General features: G+C 38.8%; 1 protein-coding gene across 1 annotated transcript in view; it reads left to right on the top strand.

Annotated features, from left to right (window-relative positions):
- Nucleotides 1–13,957, top strand: part of pappaa (pregnancy-associated plasma protein A, pappalysin 1a) — a 115,377-nt gene that overhangs the window by 71,674 nt on the left and 29,746 nt on the right. The window lies entirely within an intron of this gene.

The following is a 13,957-nucleotide window of genomic DNA, read 5'->3' as shown; positions in this document are numbered from 1 at the left end:
ACCCAGATGTGGATGGATAAATTGTCCATAATAGAAAGTATGTTGGATCTTTTAAAAGTAGTAGGCCAAGGTCTGATCTTTGTGGGACTCCACAGAGAATTTGAATTAATTTTTTCCCTCCTGGATTATCAGTCACTACAAGTCGGATGAGAATGTAGCCAAGAAAGGAGAATATGTGAATTTGTGAGATGGAAAACAGACATTCATGAACAGATGCAAAATTTACTATAAATACTTGAATATGAAAACATGAATATGAAAGAGAGACATATCCCTTTTTCTACTTTTCTTTGAAGAAAGATTCTACTTGAATTAGCCTTTGGGATCAATCAGTCTCAGATATGTTTTTTTTTTTTTTTAATTCCAATAACATGAAGATAGAGGTGATACAGTTCATGAGTTCTCAAAATAAACATTCTTGTTTTATTAGTATTTCCATTTTGATTGTTGTCAGCCCTGAGGACACTACCACTGCTGAGGTAACACTAAAGTTTCGATAAAAGTTATCAAAACTGTCCATGAGCATAGAAGTCACAAGTTCTGGCTGCAGACAGTCCTATTAAACATCTATTAAAACATCTTTTGAGCTCTGGGTATTTCACAAAGATTTTATACCACCCAGCACTTCCAAATGTTCTGGGTGGAACTGGAACCGGAAAGCTTTAATTCCAGGAGACATGTAAAATACTCTCAAAGTATTTGCCCCCTTCCTGATTTCTTATTAATTTACATATTTGTCACATATGAATGTTTTAGATCATCAAATAAATTTTAATATTAGAGTAAGACAATCTGAGTACTTACAAAATGCTGTTTTTAAATGATGATTTATTTTGTCGAGGGAAAATTCAAACCTACCTGGCCCTGAGTGAAAAAGTAATTTTCCCTATTGTTAAATCATGAATTAACTGTGAATAACACATCATGGCACAATCTAAAGAAGTCATTTCAGAGGCCATGTTGAGAGCCATTATTTACAAATGGAGAAAACTTGAAACAGTGGTGAATTTGCACAAGAGCAGTCCCAAACTTACTCCAAGAGTGGATCGATGATGGGTCAAAAATGGCATATATGGGAGAGTTCCAAGGACAAAACCTCTGAAGACCAAAAAGAACACCAAGGCTCTTCTCACATTTGCCAAAAATTGATTGGCTTACAGAAGATAGGCAGGGAAATAGTTGGGCCATTTGATGACAGAAACCAGTTTGTGAAAAATCGGAAGTGATGTAAAGAATAGTCTAACGGGCCGAATACCCAGGAATATAGGCAGATGAGTGAATAGAGATTGTCCTTATTGAACCACAAGCGTCTTTACTACTTTCTCGATCCATTTCAAAATCTATTGCAGCTTTGCAATACCTTGCAAAATAGTCTCACAGCAAATAAAATGCACTATTTACTTGAAGCATTACTGCAAATGATCAGTTTTGACATAACTCTAATTTGTTTTAACAGTGGAATGCAACTTTATGAAGGTGTTTGATTGCAAGTTATACAGTCCAATCAGGAGTATAACTTTGACTCCAACGGCAACACAGCTGTAACCTAAACTGTACAACTGCTGGATATAATTGGTAAAATAAAGCAATTCACATTCAAAAGAAAGACTGGGCACATCGTGTCTTAAATGTAATAAACGAAATGTGCTTCGAGTCAAAGCGCTGGTAATAAAATGGTCTGGCCAGATTCATAGTGCTCATATGCTCTCATCTTTTTTTCAGCTGCACAGTCCTTGCAAAGACACGCACACCTCCACACTAAGGTTGAAAAGTCCAATGTGAAGCATAATCTTGTCTCATTTCATTAGCCGATTACATTCTTGGTTCACTGATGTCAAAGCGATTCTGGGAACACCAACTTCTTACATAATACTATCTTCAGAACAAATCTGTTTCCCTCACTTGCTTGATTTGTATATGTGTCTTTTATTCCTGTCTGTTTTTCAAATCTTTCTCTTCCTTTGAAGTGGTTAGGGAACACTGTGTGCTGGTACTGAAGAAGTCACATCTATTTTATATAGGAGAGAGATAATCCCATACAGCTTATGACAAAATTTGATCCGAAGTGATTGATGGCCCTAATCACGACCTTTTGACCTCCCGCCCCTCCCCTCCGTGGGAAACCCCCCGCGTGACGAATCGTATCCGGAGAAAGGGGGGCGAACCCCCCGCGTGACGAATCGTATCCGGAGAAAGGGGGGCGAACCCCGGAAGCGCGCCATCTGTTGCTAACCGTATCGAATTGCACCCTGAGAAAGGAGGGGTGAACCCCAGGAAGCGCGCCATCTGTTGCTAACCGTATGGAATTGCAGCCTGAGAAGGGAGGGGTGAACCCCCGGAAGCGCGTCATCTGTTGTAGGGAAAAAAAAGTTTTTAGAGGGAGGGGGGAAACCTCCGGAAGCGCGCCATCTGTTGGAGGGGAATAAAAAAGCAGAGAGGTGGAGCCCGTCACAATTTCTAAGGCACAGACACAAGTTGGATTTCCTTCTGCAGCGTTCCTGTGTCCGATGAGATCTGCTCTCCCAAAGAAGAAGGCTTTGAATATGACATATTCAATCTCGATCCGGACCTTATAACCCTACCGGAAATACTCCGGAAGTGTCTAGTCATTTTCAGACCTGTTGCGTCATGTTCCCTAAGCACAGCGGTGATGCAGCAGCTGATTCAGTGATGTATAGAGAGACAGAGCGGATGTAATTTTACTTTCTTAAGCTGCACCGGCGTTTGTAATGGAAATAAAGAGTGACTTCCTGTAGAGATTTCAATAGCATTTTATTTTCCTATAATACAGACGCTGTTAAAAAACCTTTAAGATACACCATAGCTTGTGATGAAAAGAAGAACTTTCTATCCGCTTGTAACCTACAGGCTGCCTATGTGTAAAAAACTACTGTTCCTTTTGAGAGACTGAAAAACAAACCAGCGACAGGCGATCTTGTTCCACACACACACACACACACACACACACCGCGGGTCAAGGAGGAGTGAGACAGCAGATATCAGTTTTTTCTCAATGCTTATATCCTATAACACGCCCCCCAAAAATATTATTATTATTATTATTAAAACATCTATATGAGGTAGGTTTTGCGCAACCTGCTCCTTGTCAGACTAAAGTAGAGAGTTTTTTCTTCAATACTTTAACAATAAGTTTTCTCAATAGATAGAAAATGATGACGCTGAGGAGTCAACATCCGATATTATCATTGCTTGTAACCCGGTAAATAATTTCTTACATCTCCCCATAAAACAAGTCTTAGCGGGGAAAAAAGCTCATATTCGAATAAGTTTATTAAAGCACCCCCCTCTGTGGGAAAGAGTTTTTTTCTCAGAGTCAACCATGAGGCGAGTTTTGTCAACAGCAATTGTCCATTTGGTAAAACAAATATCCGTCTCAAAGTCGTATTTTACCGTTGCAGAATGCGGAAAACAGACGGCGTTCGCAAGAAGGCAATCAAAAAAAAACAAACAAACAAACAAACAAAAAAAACCCTCTCTAACTATTGGTATTGTCAAGAGAAAGATGCGAAAAACAGATGCTTCGCTAGACTAGGATAAAATGAGAGAAGAAACGGGAGGGGAGTCGATATCTGTGACAGTTCTACCAATCGCGAGGAAGAATCCGTGAATATTATGTCAGCATTCCGTTCAAACAACGCCGCCGATCTCACACACACACACACACACACACACACACACACACACACACACACACACACACACACACACACACACACACACACACACACACACACACACACACACCGCGGGTCAAGGAGGAGTGAGACGGCAGAATAGTTTTTTTCTTCAATACTTTAACAATAAGTTTTCTCAATAGATAGAAAATGATGACGCTGAGGAGTCAACATCCGATATTATCATTGCTTGTAACCCGGTAAATAATTTCGTACATCTCCCCATAAAACAAGTCTTAGTGGAAAAAAGCTCATATTCGAATAAGTTTATTCCCCTCTGTGGGAAAGAGTTTTTTTCTCAGAGTCAACCATGAGGCGAGTTTTGTCAACAACTGTTGCCCATAAGGTAAAACAAATATCCGCCTCTAAGTCGTATTTTACCGTTGCAGAATGTGGAAAACAGACAGCGTTCACAAGAAGGCATTCAAAAAAAAAGGAAATTGGATACCCCAACTCTCCCGACTGCACACACACACACACACACACACACACACACACACACACACACACACACACACACACACACACACACACACACACGCTTGCATAGATAAACTCTGAATATAGTAGTGGGACTTCAGCTGTTTATGTAACTTACTATCTTAAGACTTTTGTGTCTACAATAATTAGTTTCCTTGGAACCAGATCCCTACCTGTTATTAATTCTCCACTGTACCCATGGTTCAGAAAATTACAGTCAGCCTGCCAGGGGCACGTCACTCAGAGAGCTTTTAGAAACATGAGAGGCATCCATACATTTAGAGCACGGGCCTGTTATCAGAAAAAAGTACAAGCCGGAGTTGAATGGTGTTCAGTTTCACCTTCCTTCCTGTTGCTCTATGACGTAGTTTGAAACAGAAACCACAAGTGAGTCAGTCTCGGGTTGAGGTTAGGATTTCCAAAATCAGAGTTCACACACATGTAGCTCTTGATCATATATGTTCATATGTTAACAGTCTTTTTCTTCCCCTTCTTTATTTCTGCGGGAGTCAGGTGGCAGGAGCTCTGTGGAGGTATTTCATCTCCAAAGGCATTGAGTATCTGGACACTGTGTTTTTCATCCTGAGGAAAAAATTTAACCAGGTCACCTTCCTGCACGTCTACCATCATTGCTCCATGTTCACGCTCTGGTGGATTGGCATCAAGTGGGTGGCAGGAGGACAGTGTGAGTAGCTTACAACACAGCAGACATCAGCTATATGATATATATATATGAATTTATCAGCATTGCTGTTGATAAAGCCTTCACCGGCTCTGTAGTTTTGTGGTTTATACTGGGCGAGGGCTGGGAAGAGACACAAATGCCTTGATGGATGCTTCAGGAAGCTAAACCAAACATGTGGAGCTACTTGTCTATAAACCTTTTATTCACTACTGGTTAATGTATTCATTATTGTTGTTTGTTGAGCTTATTTTTTTTTTTTTTTTTTTTTTTTTTAAATAATATGCATCTGCATATTAACAGCCATGCTAGCAACTCTGTAAAGGTATACCACAGGCAGAGGAGCACTTTGAGCTAAGTGCTAATGCCAACAAGGCAACATGTTGAGAGTAATAGCATTTAATCGTTGAAGTTTACTATTGGGTACAATGTTTATCATGTTCACAGTATGTATTTAGCATGATAACACGCTATCACTTGCTAATTAGTAAACACAGGTGCAGCTATATGTATATTTGCAAGTAGATGATTGTGACTGAGAGTAAACTGAGTCTGAACACTGATGAGGAAGCTAGATGACAAATTTCACTGAAACCCACAAGCATAGTATCGTCATATGTAGCTTGGATAGTTTAATCTGGATTCATGGGCCCCTGGACCTACACTTGTTTGTATCTCCCACCCCCCTCAACTATTGTCTTTTTATTGGATACAGACAGCAGGAGTTCAGAGCAACTCAGTTTAAGATTTTTTTTTTTTTAACTATAGTAAGCAGAACAAAATTAAAAACTTATTGTTTCTTCTACTGCAGCATTCTTTGGTGCACATATGAATGCGATGATCCATGTCCTGATGTACCTGTATTACGGTCTTGCCTCCTGTGGACCTAAGATCCAAAAGTACCTGTGGTGGAAGAAGTATCTGACAATTATCCAGATGGTAGGTTGATTTCCAGGGTGGCTGATTTTGAAATTAAATATACTGATTGTAGGGATCATTTGACTGAAAATCATTCTTCTTGCTATGAAAGAACGGTGAAAACACAATATGGTGCAAAAGCATAACTCTTATTCTCTCTTTGGGGCTCAGATTCAGTTCCATGTCACCATCGGTCACACGGCCTTGTCTCTCTATCTCTAAAGACAGAGCACATATCTGAACCACTGGAACACAGAGGTAAGAGAAATCTGTGGAGATACATGCGAAGGATTAATCTATAAATTAGTTAATATTAGATTATTTCTGCCAAGAAAAATGTTGCCTGAGTTGATGTAGCAGTAATCTTGTTTGCGTTGGCCATGTTTCTTTTGATTTGTGTTACCTTACCTGCTTTTCTTTCATACTCTCTTTAGGTAATAAAGCCACATCTTTACCATGAAGCTACCTTTGGCTCTGGTGTTTGCACTCACCCTCCCCATCATCAGGGCTCAGGTTCCCCACTGGGGCCCGTGTCCAGAGCCTGCTGTTCAACCCCCCGTCAGCCTTAAACAGGTACCAGTGACGATGCAGACTGTGCAGAATATGCTGAACACATTTGGCGTGAATGTCATGAGATACTTCTTCTCTCGCACAGTTTGAAAAGGAAAAAGCTGACACCACAAACATTATCAGAGATTTCTGTTAAACGAGAATTTATTAATATAAATATTGTTTTCATGTGAAAAAATAATTTAATTTATTAAAAGTACTTTTTATTTATATAGTTTATAATATATATATTTTTTTTTTCAGCATTTCAGCATAATCTTTGTTGTAAGTCAACTCAGTACCCAAAGTATTGTGTAAGTAAAGCTTTTCAGTACCTTTAATAGCATAGAAATGTGCATACAATAGTACAATAACTGAATAAATGAAGACAGACTTTTTCCCAGAGGGGAAACTTGGCAAAACATTGTGTTTAATTACTTCCTCAGCTGGTGTAGAGTAGGTTTTTATAAAACACATACCATATATCAGAGTATGTAGATTTATTCATAGTCTGCCGACCCCCTCTTCTTCTTCTCTGTGTTGGTGTTGTTGTTCGTGTGCGTGTGTGTGTGCGTGCCTTAGAAGTCAATTAATACATTAGCCATACTTAAAAAACATCTGAATTTCATTTAGAACTGAGATTCTAAGTTGTAAGCAGAAATCTTATGCACAGCCAGAAACATGTTTCCCCACTTTCACAACGCTGAGGTGTCAAATCCACAACCCCCAACAAATGGTTTGTTACACGCGGGTGTGAAGGGCAAGCTTTACTTACACAGCCTCACACACAGTAGATTTTTAAAGTTTTTTGGGTACAGGGGTTTAGCCACAGATGCAACATCCACTTTTGATAAAGATCCCTCCACCTGTTTATTTCTTAAGAAATTAAGCATCTTTTATTAAGCTCTTATTTATAATTGTCTACACAATAATAGACACCGTGTGCTCTGTGACATTATAGTCTTCTACTGCTGCTTCCATCGGTTTGCATTTTAAACTCCCAGCCTTTCAGTTTGTTATGAACAACTTTATATCACAAAATGTTAGAAATATAAAGTGATCCATGCGACTTTTTTATTTTTTTTTATTTTATTTATTTTTTTATTTTCTGTTTGATGGAAGGACTTAAGACACGAGTTATTTAAACAATTCTAAATGACAGTGTGATGGCCATAGCACTTTATGCGGGTCAAATGTGTTAAGGATAATGTTTATCAATGTAAAATTGCAAAGAACTTGTGGATAGATTATAACATTTTGTAAACAGTTACCTCAGAAGCTGTACTGGTAGATCTATGTATGTAAGGTAAAACTATCCACAGTACTTCCACTTAAGTAGCTAAACACATAAAGTCACCCTTACCAATAATCCGCTGCTCCTTGAAAAAGTAGCGCAAACAGACAACTGACTGAGCAATGATAAGTAGAGCTACCCGAGGCCGAGACTCAAGCAGAAGAAATTAAAAGTTGTTGTTTTTGTGGCTCGAAAAATTAAAGAAAGTATGTTTAATAATTCAACAAGACCCGCACCTTCAACACATGTACATTCAAATTTTGGAACAGGCTCAACATTGCTGCTGTTCAATAGTTTTTATCCGTTTGAAAAAGTCATTTTACGGCTTTAATGTTTCCAGCTGATAAGGAGAATGAGTGCATTTCAAATGTGCGTCCAAAGGCTTTAAACATCTGCTTTGTCTGTAACGACAGTATCAAACTACAGAGCATTGTTTTTACTAAAATTCAACATTTTCCGATGAAAATTTGGCTACTTTTTTTTTTTTTTTTCTTTACTGTAACACGCACCTCAATGCCATTTTTAGGATATTCTTGGTGATCACATTTTTTCATATTCATGCTTTTGGCACTGAGGGTATCTAATACGCATGTTGTCGCTGTGTTTGTACTACCAGCTGTGAGGGCTCTGCTTTTGCTTTGAGCAGTCTGTTTTTATTTTGTCTCGTGAGTGTGTGTGTGTGTGTGTGTGTGTGTTTTTCAAACGAGATCCTCGTCAGTTTGATTTTGTTACCACAAACTTTGTGTAAAGTTCACAACAGAGGTAAAGAGATTTAAACACCCCAGTTTAAGGAGGCAGGCAGGGGTTGAACCAGCTGCACAGGGCTGGTGAAGCAGAGAGTGTCGAGGGGAGATGTGCAACAGAAGCAGAGGGAACATTTTACAAGATGATAAATGGCTGATTTAGATGATTAAGGATTTGTCGACAAGATTAAAAGACACGTCCGTCAGAGTTCAACAACATTACAGTTTGATTAAATAAAAAAGTTTTTAAACTACACAAGGTTCATTTTCTCCTCTGATAGTAATCATATTAAACATGTCAAGAAAGAAAGAGTATAAAGAAAATAGTAAATGTGTGTCTAATTAAACTCTTCCTGTGAGCCTTATATCATCCTTTAAAATATGTTTGGTGTTACAAACTTGAAGAAGCACGGAAAAGATCATCAGACATTAATCTAATCAGTTTGCAGCCTTCATTCGTATTGAAAAGTTGAAATCTTCCCTGCTAGACCCAAGTGCAGCGTTTAACACCGTCGGCCATAACATTTTATTACAGCTATTATTAAATGGAGAGTCCTCTTCACACACTGAGGTTAATTATGAAGCTCCACAGGCTTCTGTGCAAAGACCAGATTTGTTTACATTATACGTGCTTTAGAAGACATAGCATACATTTTCACTGCTATGCATAAGATACCCGCTTTTATTGGTTAAACTGCCGGGATGTCTTAGACACATAATGAGCTTTAATTTTCTGCTTCTAAGTTCAGATAGAACTGAGGTTATTGTAACGGGGCGTAAAAATCTTAGAAACACTGTAGCTAACACGATCCTTACTCTGGATGGCATCGCCTTGAGCCGCCTGTTGTAGTGATTTGGCACATTATAAGTAAAATTGAAACATACAATCCCATAGCACAACATCAACATTTATTTATATACAAAAATAAAAATGCTTTTTCAGAAAAGAATTGTAACTTCACAATTCATCACCGATTATGTGGTTACATAGGGTAAGTCCTCATCATTATCCCATAGCTGTTCCGGTAATCTCTCAGGGCCTTGGAAGGGTGGCCATGTCCAGTCTACCTCATCAATGTCGGGAGAGTCGCCGAAATACAAAAAATCTTCCTCGTTGTCAATGTCCATCGTCCACAGCTGTGGTGGTGAGGGGGGTGTGCTCCACTCTGACACTTCACTCCAATCTTCAAATGTAGGGTTCGTGGCTGGATCTTCAGAGACTAAAGATTGCTCAGTATCCCTGGTACCAAGTACCAAATATGTACCAAGTTCTGTCACTCTGATGGTTGATTGAGCAGAAGGGCTGGAAGATGCCATTTTCATGGAGAATTTCAAGCCCAACAGATGGGAATTACCGTTCTTTTCCAAAGTTACAGCTGCTAGAGACGCAGTGGCCGACTCTACGGTTTTTGAAAATAGCTGCCACACCTACCCGCACCCTTTAAGATCAACCCACTTCCAGACCACGCCCTCTTCTGTTATTTAAAAAGAAGACCGCCGTCTCATTCCTTCAAACCTTTTTTTTTTTTTTAGCTCAAAAACAGAGAGAAGTATGGCCTCTACAGCCCTGCGCCACCCTGCGGAGGAGGAGGAAAGTTCTGCGGACGAGGGGACAATATTACCTGACACGTCCGGTTACTATCGCCCCTTGGAAAAGCAGCAGCAAGAGGACGAGCTTGACGGTTGGGCATCTTCTTTGTTCATCGATACCGTGAAAACCGCGGTGTATCATCTTGTCAACCTCGTAATCAACAAGTACCTCACTGACACATGCAACGATTGTATGGCCGATCAACCCCTCCAGAAACAGCATGAGTGTTTGCGAGTGTTGGAGGATGACTTTTACGCTGAAAATTATTACAGCATCAGAAAAAGACTCCTCACCCCTCGTTTCATTCCATCCATTCAACGGCTGCTGATTGCTCGCCACATCAAAATGGACGACGTCAAAGTCTGCATGGTGGCGGAAACTCTCTTGCGCGAACTGAAATCGGAAAGGAAAGTCTTTGACGCCATAGCCGAGGCATACCACAATCTGGTAGGGTTGGACATGGTGAAAATCAGACAGCTACGGTTGGTCGCAGAGTTTTACAATGGAGGCTGCTAATTTTTTCTCTGAAAGACTGATTTTTTCATTCTTAGAACGTGTAACCAGCATTTTACCAAACAATGTATTCTACATATAGTGCATTTAAAAAAAAAAAAAAAAAATGTACCCACATAATCGGTGATGAATTGTGAAGTTACAATTCTTTTCTGAAAAAGCATTTTTATTTTTGTATATAAATAAATGTTGATGTTGTGCTATGGGATTGTATGTTTCAATTTTACTTATAATGTGCCAAATCACTACAACAGGCGGCTCAAGGCGATGCCATCCAGAGTAAGGATCTTGTTAGCCGCAGTGTTTCTAAGATTTTTACGCCCCGTTACAATAACCTCAGTTCTATCTGAACTTAGAAGCAGAAAATTAAAGCTCATTATGTGTCTAAGACATCCCGGCAGTTTAACCAATAAAAGCGGGTATCTTATGCATAGCAGTGAAAATGTATGCTATGTCTTCTAAAGCACGTATAATGTAAACAAATCTGGTCTTTGCACAGAAGACTGTGGAGCTTCATAATTAACCTCAGTGTGTGAAGAGGACTCTCCATTTAATAATAGCTGTAATAAAATGTTATGGCCGACGGTGTTAAACGCTGCACTTGGGTCTAGCAGGGAAGATTTCAACTTTTCAATACGAATGAAGGCTGCAAACTGATTAGATTAATGTCTGATGATCTTTTCCGTGCTTCTTCAAGTTTGTAACACCAAACATATTTTAAAGGATGATATAAGGCTCACAGGAAGAGTTTAATTAGACACACATTTACTATTTTCTTTATACTCTTTCTTTCTTGACATGTTTAATATGATTACTATCAGAGGAGAAAATGAACCTTGTGTAGTTTAAAAACTTTTTTATTTAATCAAACTGTAATGTTGTTGAACTCTGACGGACGTGTCTTTTAATCTTGTCGACAAATCCTTAATCATCTAAATCAGCCATTTATCATCTTGTAAAATGTTCCCTCTGCTTCTGTTGCACATCTCCCCTCGACACTCTCTGCTTCACCAGCCCTGTGCAGCTGGTTCAACCCCTGCCTGCCTCCTTAAACTGGGGTGTTTAAATCTCTTTACCTCTGTTGTGAACTTTACACAAAGTTTGTGGTAACAAAATCAAACTGACGAGGATCTCGTTTGAAAAACACACACACACACACACACACTCACGAGACAAAATAAAAACAGACTGCTCAAAGCAAAAGCAGAGCCCTCACAGCTGGTAGTACAAACACAGCGACAACATGCGTATTAGATACCCTCAGTGCCAAAAGCATGAATATGAAAAAATGTGATCACCAAGAATATCCTAAAAATGGCATTGAGGTGCGTGTTACAGTAAAGAAAAAAAAAAAAAAAAAGTAGCCAAATTTTCATCGGAAAATGTTGAATTTTAGTAAAAACAATGCTCTGTAGTTTGATACTGTCGTTACAGACAAAGCAGATGTTTAAAGCCTTTGGACGCACATTTGAAATGCACTCATTCTCCTTATCAGCTGGAAACATTAAAGCCGTAAAATGACTTTTTCAAACGGATAAAAACTATTGAACAGCAGCAATGTTGAGCCTGTTCCAAAATTTGAATGTACATGTGTTGAAGGTGCGGGTCTTGTTGAATTATTAAACATACTTTCTTTAATTTTTCGAGCCACAAAAACAACAACTTTTAATTTCTTCTGCTTGAGTCTCGGCCTCGGGTAGCTCTACTTATCATTGCTCAGTCAGTTGTCTGTTTGCGCTACTTTTTCAAGGAGCAGCGGATTATTGGTAAGGGTGACTTTATGTGTTTAGCTACTTAAGTGGAAGTACTGTGGATAGTTTTACCTTACATACATAGATCTACCAGTACAGCTTCTGAGGTAACTGTTTACAAAATGTTATAATCTATCCACAAGTTCTTTGCAATTTTACATTGATAAACATTATCCTTAACACATTTGACCCGCATAAAGTGCTATGGCCATCACACTGTCATTTAGAATTGTTTAAATAACTCGTGTCTTAAGTCCTTCCATCAAACAGAAAATAAAAAAATAAATAAAATAAAAAAAAATAAAAAAGTCGCATGGATCACTTTATATTTCTAACATTTTGTGATATAAAGTTGTTCATAACAAACTGAAAGGCTGGGAGTTTAAAATGCAAACCGATGGAAGCAGCAGTAGAAGACTATAATGTCACAGAGCACACGGTGTCTATTATTGTGTAGACAATTATAAATAAGAGCTTAATAAAAGATGCTTAATTTCTTAAGAAATAAACAGGTGGAGGGATCTTTATCAAAAGTGGATGTTGCATCTGTGGCTAAACCCCTGTACCCAAAAAACTTTAAAAATCTACTGTGTGTGAGGCTGTGTAAGTAAAGCTTGCCCTTCACACCCGCGTGTAACAAACCATTTGTTGGGGGTTGTGGATTTGACACCTCAGCGTTGTGAAAGTGGGGAAACATGTTTCTGGCTGTGCATAAGATTTCTGCTTACAACTTAGAATCTCAGTTCTAAATGAAATTCAGATGTTTTTTAAGTATGGCTAATGTATTAATTGACTTCTAAGGCACGCACACACACACGCACACGAACAACAACACCAACACAGAGAAGAAGAAGAGGGGGTCGGCAGACTATGAATAAATCTACATACTCTGATATATGGTATGTGTTTTATAAAAACCTACTCTACACCAGCTGAGGAAGTAATTAAACACAATGTTTTGCCAAGTTTCCCCTCTGGGAAAAAGTCTGTCTTCATTTATTCAGTTATTGTACTATTGTATGCACATTTCTATGCTATTAAAGGTACTGAAAAGCTTTACTTACACAATACTTTGGGTACTGAGTTGACTTACAACAAAGATTATGCTGAAATGCTGAAAAAATATATATATATATATTATAAACTATATAAATAAAAAGTACTTTTAATAAATTAAATTATTTTTTCACATGAAAACAATATTTATATTAATAAATTCTCGTTTAACAGAAATCTCTGATAATGTTTGTGGTGTCAGCTTTTTCCTTTTCAAACTGTGCGAGAGAAGAAGTATCTCATGACATTCACGCCAAATGTGTTCAGCATATTCTGCACAGTCTGCATCGTCACTGGTACCTGTTTAAGGCTGACGGGGGGTTGAACAGCAGGCTCTGGACACGGGCCCCAGTGGGGAACCTGAGCCCTGATGATGGGGAGGGTGAGTGCAAACACCAGAGCCAAAGGTAGCTTCATGGTAAAGATGTGGCTTTATTACCTAAAGAGAGTATGAAAGAAAAGCAGGTAAGGTAACACAAATCAAAAGAAACATGGCCAACGCAAACAAGGTTACTGCTACATCAACTCAGGCAACATTTTTCTTGGCAGAAATAATCTAATATTAACTAATTTATAGATTAATCCTTCGCATGTATCTCCACAGATTTCTCTTACCTCTGTGTTCCAGTGGTTCAGATATGTGCTCTGTCTTTAGAGATAGAGAGACAAGGCCGTGTGACCGATG

The sequence above is a fragment of the Astatotilapia calliptera genome, chromosome 7 (genome assembly GCF_900246225.1).
Source record: "Astatotilapia calliptera chromosome 7, fAstCal1.2, whole genome shotgun sequence".
NCBI classification, from domain to species: domain Eukaryota; kingdom Metazoa; phylum Chordata; class Actinopteri; order Cichliformes; family Cichlidae; genus Astatotilapia; species Astatotilapia calliptera.
The sequence above is the reverse complement of the archived record's forward strand: the minus strand, read 5'-3'. Positions and strand labels throughout refer to the sequence as shown.